Source organism: Salmo salar, chromosome 18 (genome assembly GCF_965601325.2).
Source record: "Salmo salar chromosome 18, fSalSal1, whole genome shotgun sequence".
Taxonomy (NCBI): domain Eukaryota; kingdom Metazoa; phylum Chordata; class Actinopteri; order Salmoniformes; family Salmonidae; genus Salmo; species Salmo salar.
The window spans coordinates 87,096,331-87,110,058 of record NC_138308.1 but is presented as its reverse complement, the minus strand read 5'-3'; the positions used below and the strand labels follow the sequence as shown (position 1 = coordinate 87,110,058).

The 13,728-nt window shown below is 43.9% G+C and overlaps 1 long non-coding RNA gene across 1 annotated transcript; it reads right to left on the bottom strand.

Annotated features, from left to right (window-relative positions):
• Window positions 1–388: 388 nt before the first annotated feature.
• Window positions 389–12,497, bottom strand: LOC106577920 (uncharacterized). The gene is made up of 3 exons (XR_006760515.2): window positions 11,810–12,497; window positions 1,042–1,109; window positions 389–811 (listed from the first exon to the last, which is right to left on the bottom strand). It is a non-coding gene; the product is annotated as an uncharacterized LOC106577920 (long non-coding RNA).
• Window positions 12,498–13,728: the final 1,231 nt, after the last annotated feature.

Below are 13,728 nucleotides of genomic sequence, written 5' to 3'. Positions count from 1 at the left end.
CTGTTTGCTTCCTAGTGAATACAGCCATAGTGTCTTATGCCTGTGAAAGAATCGGTCAAAGTCCAAAGAGTCATCATGAATCATACTCTGAACTTCGGGAAACCAGCGTCCAGTGACAGACAACCCAATGTTTTAGATTAAAGATGATAACACATAACTGCATAGCAGAAATAATATCTCCTGCATCCCTATGTGATGTCACTTACCTTGGCTGAAAGGATGTTGACCTCTCAGGTGGCAGAGTAGAGTTACTCCGGTTCCTCTATGTGTCAATCAAATGCTGAGGTAAAGTTTAGCCCCTCCCCTTTCTACAGTGCTGTATGTATGATATTGTCTGCCTCCCCATCTTTTAACCCTAGCCACGCCAGAAAGGTCTGACACACAGACATTCAGAAGAACAAAACCTTTTATTTTCAAAAGATGCAACATCATTTTCCATGATTTGTCAAAATATAATTCCTATCTATAATAAACACACAATTCTAGGTAAAATATAGTCATAAACCTATATGGTTTCATTTCAAAGTTATTACAGAACATTTATTATGGTTATTGCATTTTCCAACAACTAAAAGTAGATAGATATTTAATTCTTCATAGTTACAGCAGGTCATGGGGTAACAGTGTAATCTGGAAGATAATCTATTGTAAAGTATTTGTGTAACATATCTTTGTGATCAGGTTTGCCTTCTGTTCTGTCTGTGTTTGCTCTCCAGTGTCCTCCTCTTCACCCTGTCAAATAGCTCTGAATGATTCTCAATCGCACTGTAAAGTCCCCTGGCAGCCCTCGTCTGATCAGTTCCTCACGAACCTGGAATAAACACAGGGGTTACATAATTTAGTACATTTTTTTATTGCTACTTTCTCTCTTCTCTTCACGCTCCTTCACTTTACTTTCCATCTTTATTTAACATCCTTATTTGTTTAACAATCTTACACTTACATCCCTTTGAGTGAGGTTTTTCCATATTCTATAATCATTTTGGGAGATTAATTATTCATAATTTATTATAAAATTATATGTCTGACAGTGACTCTCACCTGCTTGAAGATCTCCGATTCGGTTAGCTTTGTCGAGGTGAATTTCATCCTGAGTACAAATTTATATCCTGTAGAGACCCAATGAGTCAATAGTACGAACAGGCATCAGACAGACAGACAGACAGACAGACAGACAGACAGACAGACAGACAGACAGACAGACAGACAGACAGACAGACAGACAGACAGACAGACAGACAGACAGACAGACAGACAGACAGACAGACAGACAGACAGACAGACAGACAGACAGACAGACAGACAGACAGACAGACAGACACATATTGTACTGTATGTAATAAGGAAGGAACGTGACAGGGTTGACCTCTATTACTAATTTGATTAGATATTTGTAGCGGGTTTCTTATGCACCACAGGAGAACCAAGAAATGAAGAGCGACACCACGGCTGTCTTTTAGGCTTTTATGTTGATCTGCAATAGTATTATGAAAAGACAGGACAGGAACACATCAGTCTCCAATGCACCACCTGACAAGTTGTTCTTTCTCTCTCAGTGTTTTCTCAGACTCTCACAATCACACTCATACATAAAGCCATAATGTATAGTATAAAATAATAACCAGTCCTTAATACAAAGAATGTATAATATTAATTCTTAGACAATAGAACCATACCTGCAATAGTATTATGAAAAGACAGGACAGGAACACATCAGTCTCCAATGCACCACCTGACAAGTTGTTCTACACAGGAGCATGAAGAAAGGTAAAACACATATCCTGTCTCACATCCCCAATACATTGCTAGGTGCTTTCAGTGTTGATAGTAGCAAAATACAACAACTCATGTACAAAACCACTGCAACACAAACAAGTTACAACGTAAAATCGCCTTAGAGGGCAAAAACTACATCCCCCATAATGCAACACCATCACTAGTCGGCAGCTCAGCTAGCCGTCTGCATCACAGAAAGAAAGTCATGCTAGCTAGCAACACTTTTAGCACTCTGTAACTATATTAATAACAACAATAAAACTCTGAAAGTTACGTGTTTCGATAGTCTCACATCCCCTTATAACAATATCTACAGCATTAACCTCTATGGGCTTGCGTCCCACCTACGTAACAGCCACTGGCAGCCTGTGGCGCGATTTTCAAAATGTTAAAAATCCTATTACTTCAATTTCTCAAACATATGACTATTTTACAGCTATTTAAAGACAAGACTCTCGTTAATCTAACCACACTGTCCGATTTCAAAAAGGCTTTACAACGAAAGCAAAACATTAGATTATGTCAGCAGAGTACCAAGCCAGAAATAATCAGACACCCATTTTTCAAGCCAGCATATAATGTCACCAAAACCCAGAAGACAGCTAAATGCAGCACTCACCTTTGATGATCTTCATCAGATGACAACCCTAGGACATTATGTTATACAATACATGCATGTTTTGTTCAATCAAGTTCATATTTATATCAAAAACCAGCTTTTTACATTAGCATGTGACGTTCAGAACTAGCATACCCCCCGCAAACTTCCGGGGAATTCGCTAACATTTTACTAAATTACTCACGATAAACGTTCACAAAAAGCATAACAATTATTTTAAGAATTATAGATACAGACCTCCTCTATGCACTCGATATGTCCGATTTTAAAATAGCTTTTTGGTGAAAGCACATTTTGCAATATTCTAAGTACATAGCCCAGGCATCACGGGCTCGCTATTTAGACACCCGGCAAGTTTAGCACTCACCATAATCATATTTACTATTATAAAAGTTTGATTACCTTTTGTTGTCTTCGTCAGAATGCACACCCAGGACTGCTACTTCAATAACAAATGTTGGTTTGGTCCAAAATAATCCATCGTTATATCCGAATAGCGGCGTTTTGTTCGTGCGTTCCAGACACTATCCGAAATAGTAAAGAAGTGTCGCGCGCATGGCGCAATTCGTGACAATAAAATTCTAAATATTCCATTACCGTACTTCGAAGCATGTCAACCGCTGTTTAAAATCAATTTTTACGACATTTTTCTCGTAGAAAAGCGATAATATTCCGACAGGGAATCTCCTTTTCGGCAAACAGAGGAAAAAATCCCAAAGGCGGGGGCGGTCGGGTCACGCGCCTAAGCCCAGTGTCCCTTGATCGGCCACTTGAGAAAGGCGATAATGTGTTTCAGCCTGGGGCTGGAATGACGACATTCTGTTTTTTCCCGGGCTCTGAGTGCCTATGGACGACGTGGGAAGTGTCACGTTAGAGCAGAGATCCTTAGTAAATGATAGAGATGGAAAAGAAGTTCAACAAATGGTCAGACAGGCCACTTCCTGTAAAGGAATCTCTCAGGTTTTGACCTGCCATTTGAGTTCTGTTATACTCACAGACACCATTCAAACAGTTTTAGAAAATTTAGGGTGTTTTCTATCCATATGTAATAAGTATATGCATATTCTAGTTATTGGGTAGGAGTGGTAACCAGATTAAATCGGGTATTTTTTTTATCCAGCCGTGTCAATACTGCCCCTAGCCCTAACAGGTTAACCTTGGGACGTTTATTTATTTCACTTTACGGACTTCTACAAAGGAGTAATCTGCAACCCGTACCTTTCTCTCTCAGTGTTTTCTCAGACTGAGGAGAGCGGGATCTATGGGTAGTACCAGGGTGTTAGTAGGTGATGTAAGCACCCAGATAAAATAAAATACATTTAATGAAACAAAACCTGAAGATGTTAACATCATTCAGCTACTGTAGCTGCCTACCTAACATCAACAGGCATCACCAGTAGAGCAAAAATTAAAATTAGAAACCAAAAGTAAAGTTCCTGGCGATCTGACTCCCCCCTTCTGTCTGAACTTGGAATATTCCTGTTCGCGGGCTTTGGCCACTGACCCTCAACCTGATTGTTCTGTTCTGCGTTGTGTACTATTCTAATAATTAGAAGTTTGCTGGAATAATCATTTTAACTCTACTACACTCACCCCTTCTTGATTTCAGCAAACTTTAAGACATAAGGTAAGACTTCTTCCTCCACAGGGGTAACCTTGACCAAGAGTCGTCCAGAAGGACAGCAAAGAGACTTTGCCAGGTAGAAATATGCTATATACATACAACATATGACCCCCTAGTAAAGTATTTCTCATTTCCTTAATCTATCTTCTGGCTTCTGTGTCACTGGGGTACTGTCACTTCAACAAAAGTTGATAAGGCTTGAATCAGGGCGGCTAGATGCTCTCTTTTGTCCGGATCAGCAATCACTTGACTCATTGACTCTAAAAGTCTTCTGACAGGCTTCACAACTCTTCCAGTTCGAGTTCTCAAAGTGCCTTCACTTGGTCTCAGGACTGTATCAGTGAGCTCAGATGTCTGGCTGTTTCTGCGCTCTACCTCTCTCTGGTTACTCATTCTCTTCTTAGTAGATCTTATGCATACAGAGCCGCTGACTGATGAACTTCTACTGCTGATGCCATCTAGACTGCTCACTGACGTTGCTTCTCTACTTGTGTCATCTTCAGAAGGATCACTTGAATCATCACCAGGCATCATTGAGGAGCTTCCTGTGCTTGATTTAGCTGCTTGTCCTGAGATCATGTCCTTCGCTGGGCATTGAGGAGCAGCTTCTCTCATGTTCACGCCATCTTCCGGTCCCGAAGATTTTTGACCTTCAGCTTCCGTGGGCCCCTCAGGGTTCTGGCCCTCGAGAATCCAGACAGCAGTCCTTCGATCCTCTGAATCCTCATCCACATCGAATACCGGTCTTTCGTCACCGCTGTCTGCGTTTATGTCCTCCTCTGAAGCAGTAGAGGCTACTGTGGACATCTCGTCTGTCTGTCCCACCGGCAGGAAGTTCACTGGCAGTATGAAGTTTCGATGAACTACTTTACTCTTCTTGGTAGTAGGATCTTCGACTCTGTAGATGTGCACAGACGGGTCTTTCCATGTGATCACATAGACCGTTGAATCACACAAGTCGGCAAGTTTACCTTTTCCTCTTTCCTTTCGGTTTGCCAAGAGAACTCGGTCCCCAATCTCCAGGGCAGTACCCTTCACTCTCTTGTTATACTGCCTTGCTTGCTTTTTCTGAGCTTCAGTGGTGTTGGCCTGAGCGATCCTGACAGCCTCTCGCAGGTCCTTTTGGAACGAGTCAACATACTCGTCATGAGTCAACACGTCTTCGTTTTTCAGGGTACTTCCAAACATGATGTCCACTGGCAGCCGTGGAATTCGGCTGAACATTAGGAAGAACGGTGCGAATCCTGTCGTTTCGTGTGTGGTACAGTTGTACGAGAAGGTGAGCGTCTGTATCATCTGGGGCCATCTTTCTTTTGCTCTCGCTGGCAATGATCGGACCATGTTTCCGAGCGTGCGGTTGAATCTTTCCGTCTGACCGTTGCCCATAGGATGATATGGAGTGGTATCGGACTTTTTGACTCCTGAGACTTGTAGCAATTCTGCAATTAAGTGACTCTCAAAGTTTGCTCCTTTGTCAGAGTGTATCCGCTGGGGAAACCCATAGACACAGAAGAACTGGTTCCATAACTTCTGGGCAACCACCTTTGCTGTCTGGTTCGGGCAAGGAAATGCATGTGCCAGCTTCGTAAAATGATCTGTGATGACGAGTACATCAACGCTCTCTCCATCCCTTCCTTCTGCTGACCAGAAGTCTATGCACACCAGTTCCAACGCTGTGCTGGTCTGAATAGATTCCAACGGTGCCCTAGCCTCTGGCTCCATTGTCTTGCCAACCACACAGCGCTTACAGTAGGAGACATACTTCTTCACTTCCCCTTCCATTCCAGTCCAGAAGAACCTTTGACGTACCAAATGGAGTGTTCTAGTCTGGCCTTGGTGGCCGGCTTCATCATGGGTTCCCCTCAGAACGATGGCTTTAAGGGAGTCTGGCACCACCAGCTGGTACCTCTTCTTGACAACTCTGTCCTTAGATCTTCGGTAGAGGATCTCATCCTTGATTTCGATTTTATCCCAATGCTTCAGCATTCTCAACACTTGGGCAGTCTCATGAGCCCTCTCTCTCCGCGAAGGTCTCCTCCTCCTCTCAACAAAGTACGCCACTCGGGCCAGCACCTGATCCGCCTTCTGTTTTCTCCGTATCACATCAGGAGAAAGGACTGGAAGAGTAGCCACTCCCCCTTCATGCTGAGGGATGCTGGCAGAATACTGGGCTAATTGGAATGTGCGCACTGGCACACTCGCATCCCACTCCAGACAGGACTCCAAAACTGCTTTCACCCCTTCAGAAGAGACTTGAGCCAGGATCTCACCACCTTGGATATTGACTGACAGTTTGAATGCGTCCTGGATGGACTCTGAAGTCACATACTCTGGGAACTCACTTGCCTTCCTAGCTCCAACGAATGGCTGTCGACTAAGCAGGTCTGCTGGGACATTCTGGGGCCCGGGGATGTACTTCAAGTCAAAGTCGAAGGGGGCCAGTTTAGAGACCCACCGCTGCTCACAGGCATCTAGCTTTGGTTTCGTCATTATATATGTCAGGGGGTTGTTATCTGTTAGGACTGTGAATCTATTCCCCTTCAGCCAATGGGTGAACTTATCACACACAGCCCACTTAAGAGCGAAGAACTCTAATCTGTGTGCTGGGTAACGGGACTGGGACCTCGACAGAGTCTTGCTTGCAAAAGCTACTGGTCTGGGCCTACTCTCACCCTCAAATGTCTGGCTAAGTACTGCACCTAAGCCATCCATTGATGCATCTGTTGATAGGAGAAATGGTCTGTTAAAGTCTGGGTGAGCCAGCACGGCTTTTTGGGAGACAGCAGCTTTTAGCTTCTCCAGCGCCTCCCCACATTCAGAAGTCCAGTCTTCAGGTTTCAGACGTTTATGGGCCATGCCATGAGGTTTTCCTTTTTCTCCTTTCCGCTTACTTTTCTGTCCTGCAATCAGACGAAACAGTGGTTTGGCTAAACCTGAGAAACTCGCAATGAAGTGGGAATAATAGTTTGCCATACCAAGAAATGATCTGACCTTGGTGGGTGAAGGTGTTTTCCCATCATTTTCCATCAGGTCAGCTGCTGTGATGTCGTTGATTGCAGACACTTTTCCTGGGTCGGTTGCAATGCCCTCTGCCGTGACGATATGGCCTAAAAACTTGACAGATTTTCTGAGGAGGTAACATTTTTTTTGCGCTAGCTTCAGGTTGTGTTCCTTAAGGCGGGAGAACACCATTTCGAGACGGTCCAGGGCTTCCTGCTCAGTCTTCCCGAAAACCAGGAGATCATCCAAGTAGCACAGGAGGGACAAGTAGTTCTGGTCGCCGAAGATCGAGGTCATCATTCTGGCGAATGTTGCTGGGCTGTTACATAACCCCTGAGCCATTCTGTTGTACTCAAATAAACCCGTGGGTGTTGTGCACGCTGTGTACTTGCGGTCATCTTCATGTATGGGGATGTTGTAGAATCCCGAAGTCAAATCCATAGTACTGAAGAAGCAGTTCCCCCCCAAAGCAGCGAGAGCATCGGCTTGATGGGGTAATGGGTATGCATCTTTCTCTGTCCTCTGGTTCAACCATCTGAAATCAGTGCAAATTCTCAACTCTCCTGACGGCTTCCAAACCAGGACAAGGGGGGAGGCCCACTCACTACTGGACTTTCGGATGATGCCCCGCTCCTCCATTTCCTCCAGCGTCTGTCTCAGTTTCTGGTAGTCGGATGGAGAGACCCTCCTGTACGGCAGCCGGAAAGGCTTTTCATCTTTGAGTCGGATACGGTGGATGACGTTCTTCGCTTCTCCACAGTCAAGTCGGTCCCTGGAGAAGATGCCTTCATACTGAGCAATAAGGTCCACTAGTTTTCCTTTCCACATGTCAGACACTTCACAGGACTCTATGTCAACTTCTTTTAAGCCCAACTCTTCCAACTTTTGTAGATACTCTTTCTTTGCCCTTTTTTCCCCCAAATGAACATCCTTCCCCAGCTTGGGTGACATTCTGAAGGGCAGACTGGACCTTACTGGGGTTCTCAGCATGGCTGGCATAGAGCTCTAGGTCTTCTAGGGCTAGGCATGGGTGCACATCGGCCAACTTGGTGTTACGGCGGAGAATAATAGGGTGGTCCAACATGTTGATCACTTTCATGGGGACCCACTTGTCACCCCTCAAAGGACATACAGTGCGTCCTACTAGGACATTTCTTGGTGCAGATCGTGCTGTAGTGGCCTCTATGACTACAGTACTACCGACTGATAGCGGTACCTTTTCTTTCAGTTTTCCCCAGACCAAATGTTCATGTTGAGGCATGAGAGTCACACTCTGCTTGAGCATTACAGTTCCCACTTTGTCTGGTATTTTGTCACCGTGCCAACGGTTCACGTTGGCTAGCATGCTGAGTAAAAGTCCATGTGAATCTCGTTTGGCAGGTTTGGAGAGGCTGTCCCAATACCACTTTGTTTTCTTAACCTGTTGCATTATGTGTTTTATGGCGTTCGATCCAACTATCATGTCATCTGTCTGTCCAGGTACAACTAAAACAGACACTGCCATCTTGCAATCTAAAAGATCAATGTTCAAGTCATATTCATACTTAGGCTGTGCCTGGTTGCCCCCACAGCCTACAAGAACTACTTGAGTTGGCTTTCTAGACTCTGGTTTTATCACATTACATCTCAGAAGTGTGTCTTCAGCTGACTCACTTAACGTGCAGGTCATAGACCCACTATCTATCAGAGCTTGAAGTTCTACAATTTCTTGCACCATTACTGGAACATAGAAAAGACTGTCATTACTCTCTATTTTTGGATAAATCACCTCGTTTTTCATTGTGTTTCCAGTCCTTATATCTGTAGTGTTCTGTGGAGGTGTAACATGTTCGCCCACACCGCCCCCCTCTTGGCGTGAGCATGTTAGTTTAAAGCGGGGCCAGGGCGAGCCTCGGCGGTTGCCTCTCCAACTTGTTTTCTTGCTGGACATTCAAAGCCTCTGTGGCCTGTCCTGTGACACTTGAAACGTAACCCCTCCTTAACCTCTATGGGCTAGGTGGGACGCTTGCCCCCCCACAGCTTGGTGGCCCCCATCACCTACGTAACAGCCACTTGCAGCCTGTGGCGCGATTTTCAAAACCTTAAAAATCCTATTACTTCAATTTCTCAAACATATGACTATTTTACAGCTATTTAAAGACAAGACTCTCGTTAATCTAACCACACTGTCCGATTTCAAAAAGGCTTTACAACGAAAGCAAAACATTAGATTATGTCAGCAGAGTACCAAGCCAGAAATAATCAGACACCCATTTTTCAAGCCAGCATATAATGTCACCAAAACCCAGAAGACAGCTAAATGCAGCACTCACCTTTGATGATCTTCATCAGATGACAACCCTAGGACATTATGTTATACAATACATGCATGTTTTGTTCAATCAAGTTCATATTTATATCAAAAACCAGCTTTTTACATTAGCATGTGACGTTCAGAACTAGCATACCCCCCGCAAACTTCCGGGGAATTCGCTAACATTTTACTAAATTACTCACGATAAACGTTCACAAAAAGCATAACAATTATTTTAAGAATTATAGATACAGACCTCCTCTATGCACTCGATATGTCCGATTTTAAAATAGCTTTTTGGTGAAAGCACATTTTTCAATATTCTAAGTACATAGCCCAGGCATCACGGGCTCGCTATTTAGACACCCGGCAAGTTTAGCACTCACCATAATCATATTTACTATTATAAAAGTTTGATTACCTTTTGTTGTCTTCGTCAGAATGCACTCCCATGACTGCTACTTCAATAACAAATGTTGGTTTGGTCCAAAATAATCCATCGTTATATCCGAATAGCGGCGTTTTGTTCGTGCGTTCCAGACACTATCCGAAATGGTAAAGAAGTGTCGCGCGCATGGCGCAATTCGTGACAATAAAATTCTAAATATTCCATTACCGTACTTCGAAGCATGTCAACCGCTGTTTAAAATCAATTTTTACGCCATTTTTCTCGTAGAAAAGCGATAATATTCCGACAGGGAATCTCCTTTTCGGCAAACAGAGGAAAAAATCCCAAAGGCGGGGGCGGTCGGGTCACGCGCATAAGCCCAGAGTCCCTTGATCGGCCACTTGAGAAAGGCGATAATGTGTTTCAGCCTGGGGCTGGAATGACGACATTCTGTTTTTTCCCGGGCTCTGAGAGCCTATGGAAGATGTGGGAAGTGTCACGTTAGAGCAGAGATCCTTAGTAAAAGATAGAGATGGAAAAGAAGTTCAAGAAATGGTCAGACAGGCCACTTCCTGTAAAGGAATCTCTCAGGTTTTGACCTGCCATTTGAGTTCTGTTATACTCACAGACACCATTCAAACAGTTTTAGAAACTTTAGGGTGTTTTCTATCCATATGTAATAAGTATATGCATATTCTAGTTACTGCGTAGGAATGGTAACCAGATTAAATCGGGTATGTTTTTTATCCAGCCGTGTCAATACTGCCCCCTAGCCCTAACAGGTTAAAGCAGTGCGACTGAGTTGAATGGTCTGAGGCCTTACAAATTCTACAGGGACCAGCAGCAGTATTAGTTTGTGGCGTTCTGGCTGAAGTTCTCCTTTGATTTTGTTCCTGGGTTGACAGGAGCTTTTCCAGGAGAGAAATCACTTTGTTCAATGGAGCCTGATCGCTGTTAGTGGGTGTGGCTGAATTATTTTGACCGACTCCTTGTTGTTGAGTCATACACCAAGCGTCGGGGGTCATCACAACTTCTACCTTGGCAGTACTTTGCGCCCTGTGTCTGGCTGATTGTTTGTCTCGGTGATGGCTGTCAATCATTGCCTGCAAATCTCCAACGGTCTAATTTTCAATAGGCCTGCACCTAAGAGCGGCATATAGTGCCGGATCAGGGCAGTGCTTAACAAACATCATGGTCACCTCGTGACCTGGATCATCCACTCTTTTTCCCTGTCTTTGCAAGCACTCATTGGCAAGGTCAATTGCTTTGTTCAGTCTAACCCAATAATCCAAGCAGCTCTCTGACTGTCTTGGTAAGGTTTCATAGAAGTATCCTAATGGGATTGTTGATGAGATTGCCTCTCCAAAGTGCTGCCTCAAGATATTGTATATGGCTTCAGGATCTCTGCTTATGTTAACAAGAGGGTTTCCACGGAGCCCAATTCTGACTATGTCTTTAGCCCGCCCCATTAGTCTGTCCTGTATTTCTTGCCCCTGTTCTGATATACTGCATCCCTTCTTTTTCAAGTAAGCTTGCATAAGTTCTTGCCATTCAGTCACTGTGCACCGGTCTGTGCTATCACCCCGGAAGTGGGGTGGTTCTCTGACGTCTGACTTCAGAATTAGGTTGACCTTTGACCAATCAGGTATTTCTACTATTGGTTGGGGAGGGGAAGTGCTTGGACCAGCCCCTGCTAGACTAGCGGCAACTTGATTACCTATTTCACTGCCCAGTTGTTTGACTAACTCTGCTAGGGCTTGCAATTGGGTTCGGTTCTCATTTTCACCCCCTATGGCCTTCTGGGACTCTTCACTGTCATCGTTGCCTGGTTGGCTACTGCTAACATGCTCTGGTTGGCTACTACTGACACTTGGCACTCTAGTGTCGACTGCTGGGTATCTAAGAGGACTGGCTCTAGCACTATGTTCCCCCATACTGGCCAACTGAGCCCCCCGCCCCACCCCAGTGGCCATACCTTGTGAACCTCTCACAGTAACACCAACCGGAGTAACATGTACATTGTTATCACCAACACCTGATATGTCTTCTCTCTCCTGTTCTGTAATCTCACACAACTGAGGCATATGCAACATTTTGTCCAAAGTTCACCTTGCCCTCAAATGTTTTAAACGTGTGATGTCGATCCAGTTCTGTTTAGGGGTCCCCCGGCGATCTGCTGCAGCTGATCTGTTGATCCGGGTCACGGCACCAATCTGTAGCGGGTTTCTTATGCACCACAGGAGAACCAAGAAATGAAGAGCGACACCACGGCTGTCTTTTAGGCTTTTATGTTGATCTGCAATAGTATTATGAAAAGACAGGACAGGAACACATCAGTCTCCAATGCACCACCTGACAAGTTGTTCTTTCTCTCTCAGTGTTTTCTCAGACTCTCACAATCACACTCATACATAAAGCCATAATGTATAGTATAAAATAATAACCAGTCCTTAATACAAAGAATGTATAATATTAATTCTTAGACAATAGAACCATACCTGCAATAGTATTATGAAAAGACAGGACAGGAACACATCAGTCTCCAATGCACCACCTGACAAGTTGTTCTACACAGGAGCATGAAGAAAGGTAAAACACATATCCTGTCTCACATCCCCAATACATTGCTAGGTGCTTTCAGTGTTGATAGTAGCAAAATACAACAACTCATGTACAAAACCACTGCAACACAAACAAGTTACAACGTAAAATCGCCTTAGAGGGCAAAAACTACATCCCCCATAATGCAACACCATCACTAGTCGGCAGCTCAGCTAGCCGTCTGCATCACAGAAAGAAAGTCATGCCTAGCTAGCAACACTTTTAGCACTCTGTAACTATATTAATAACAACAATAAAACTCTGAAAGTTACGTGTTTCGATAGTCTCACATCCCTTATAACAATATCTACAGCATTAACCTTGGGACGTTTATTTATTTCACTATACGGACTTCTACAAAGGAGTAATCTGCAATCCGTACCTTTCTCTCTCAGTGTTTTCTCAGACTGAGGAGAGCGGGATTTATGGGTAGTACCAGGGTGTTAGTAGGTGATGTAAGCACCCAGATAAAATAAAATACATTTAATGAAACAAAACCTGAAGATGTTAACATCATTCAGCTACTGTAGCTGCCTACCTAACATCAACAGGCATCACCAGTAGAGCAACAATTAAAATTAGAAACCAAAAGTAAAGTTCCTGGCGATCTGACTCCCCCCTTCTGTCTGAACTTGGAATATTCCTGTTTGCGGGCTTTGGCCACTGACCCTCAACCTGATTGTTCTGTTCTGCGTTGTGTACTATTCTAATAATTAGAAGTTTGCTGGAATAACCATTTTAACTCTACTACATATTAAGCACAGTAAATCACACTTACCAGATCCACTATTTGTAGTTGACTCTCCGGCGGTTTGAGGTGTAGTGCTCATCTGTTGAGTGATTAGTTGTGTAGTTGATGTCAGATTAGAGGCTTTGGTTGTCGTAGTAGAAGCTGTAGTTGTTGGAGTAGGAGCTGAAGTTGTGGTTGTTGTATTAGAAGCTGTGGTTGTTGGCGTAGAAGCTGTAGTTGTGGTTGTCGTATTAGAAGCTGTGGTTGTTGGAGTAGAAGCTGTAGTTGTGGTTGTCGCATTTGAATCTGTGGTTGTTGGAGTAGAAGCTGTAGTTGTGGTTGTTGCATTAGAAGCTGTGGTTGTTGGAGTAGAAGCTGTAGTTGTGGTTGTTGTATTAGAAGCTGTGGTTGTTGGAGTAGAAGCTGTAGTTGTTGTTGTTGCATTAGAATCTGTTGTTGTTGGAGTAGAAGCTGTAGTTGTGGATGTCGCATTTGAAGCTGTGGTTGTTGGAGTAGAAGCTGTAGTTGTGGTTGTTGTATTAGAATCTGTGGTTGTTGGAGTAGAAGCTGTAGATGTGGTTGTCGCATTAGAAGCTGTGGTTGTTGGAATAGAAGCTGTAGTTGTGGTTGTCGCATTTGAAGCTGTGGTTGTTGGAGTAGAAGCTGTAGTTGTCATATTAGAAGCTGTGGTTGTTGG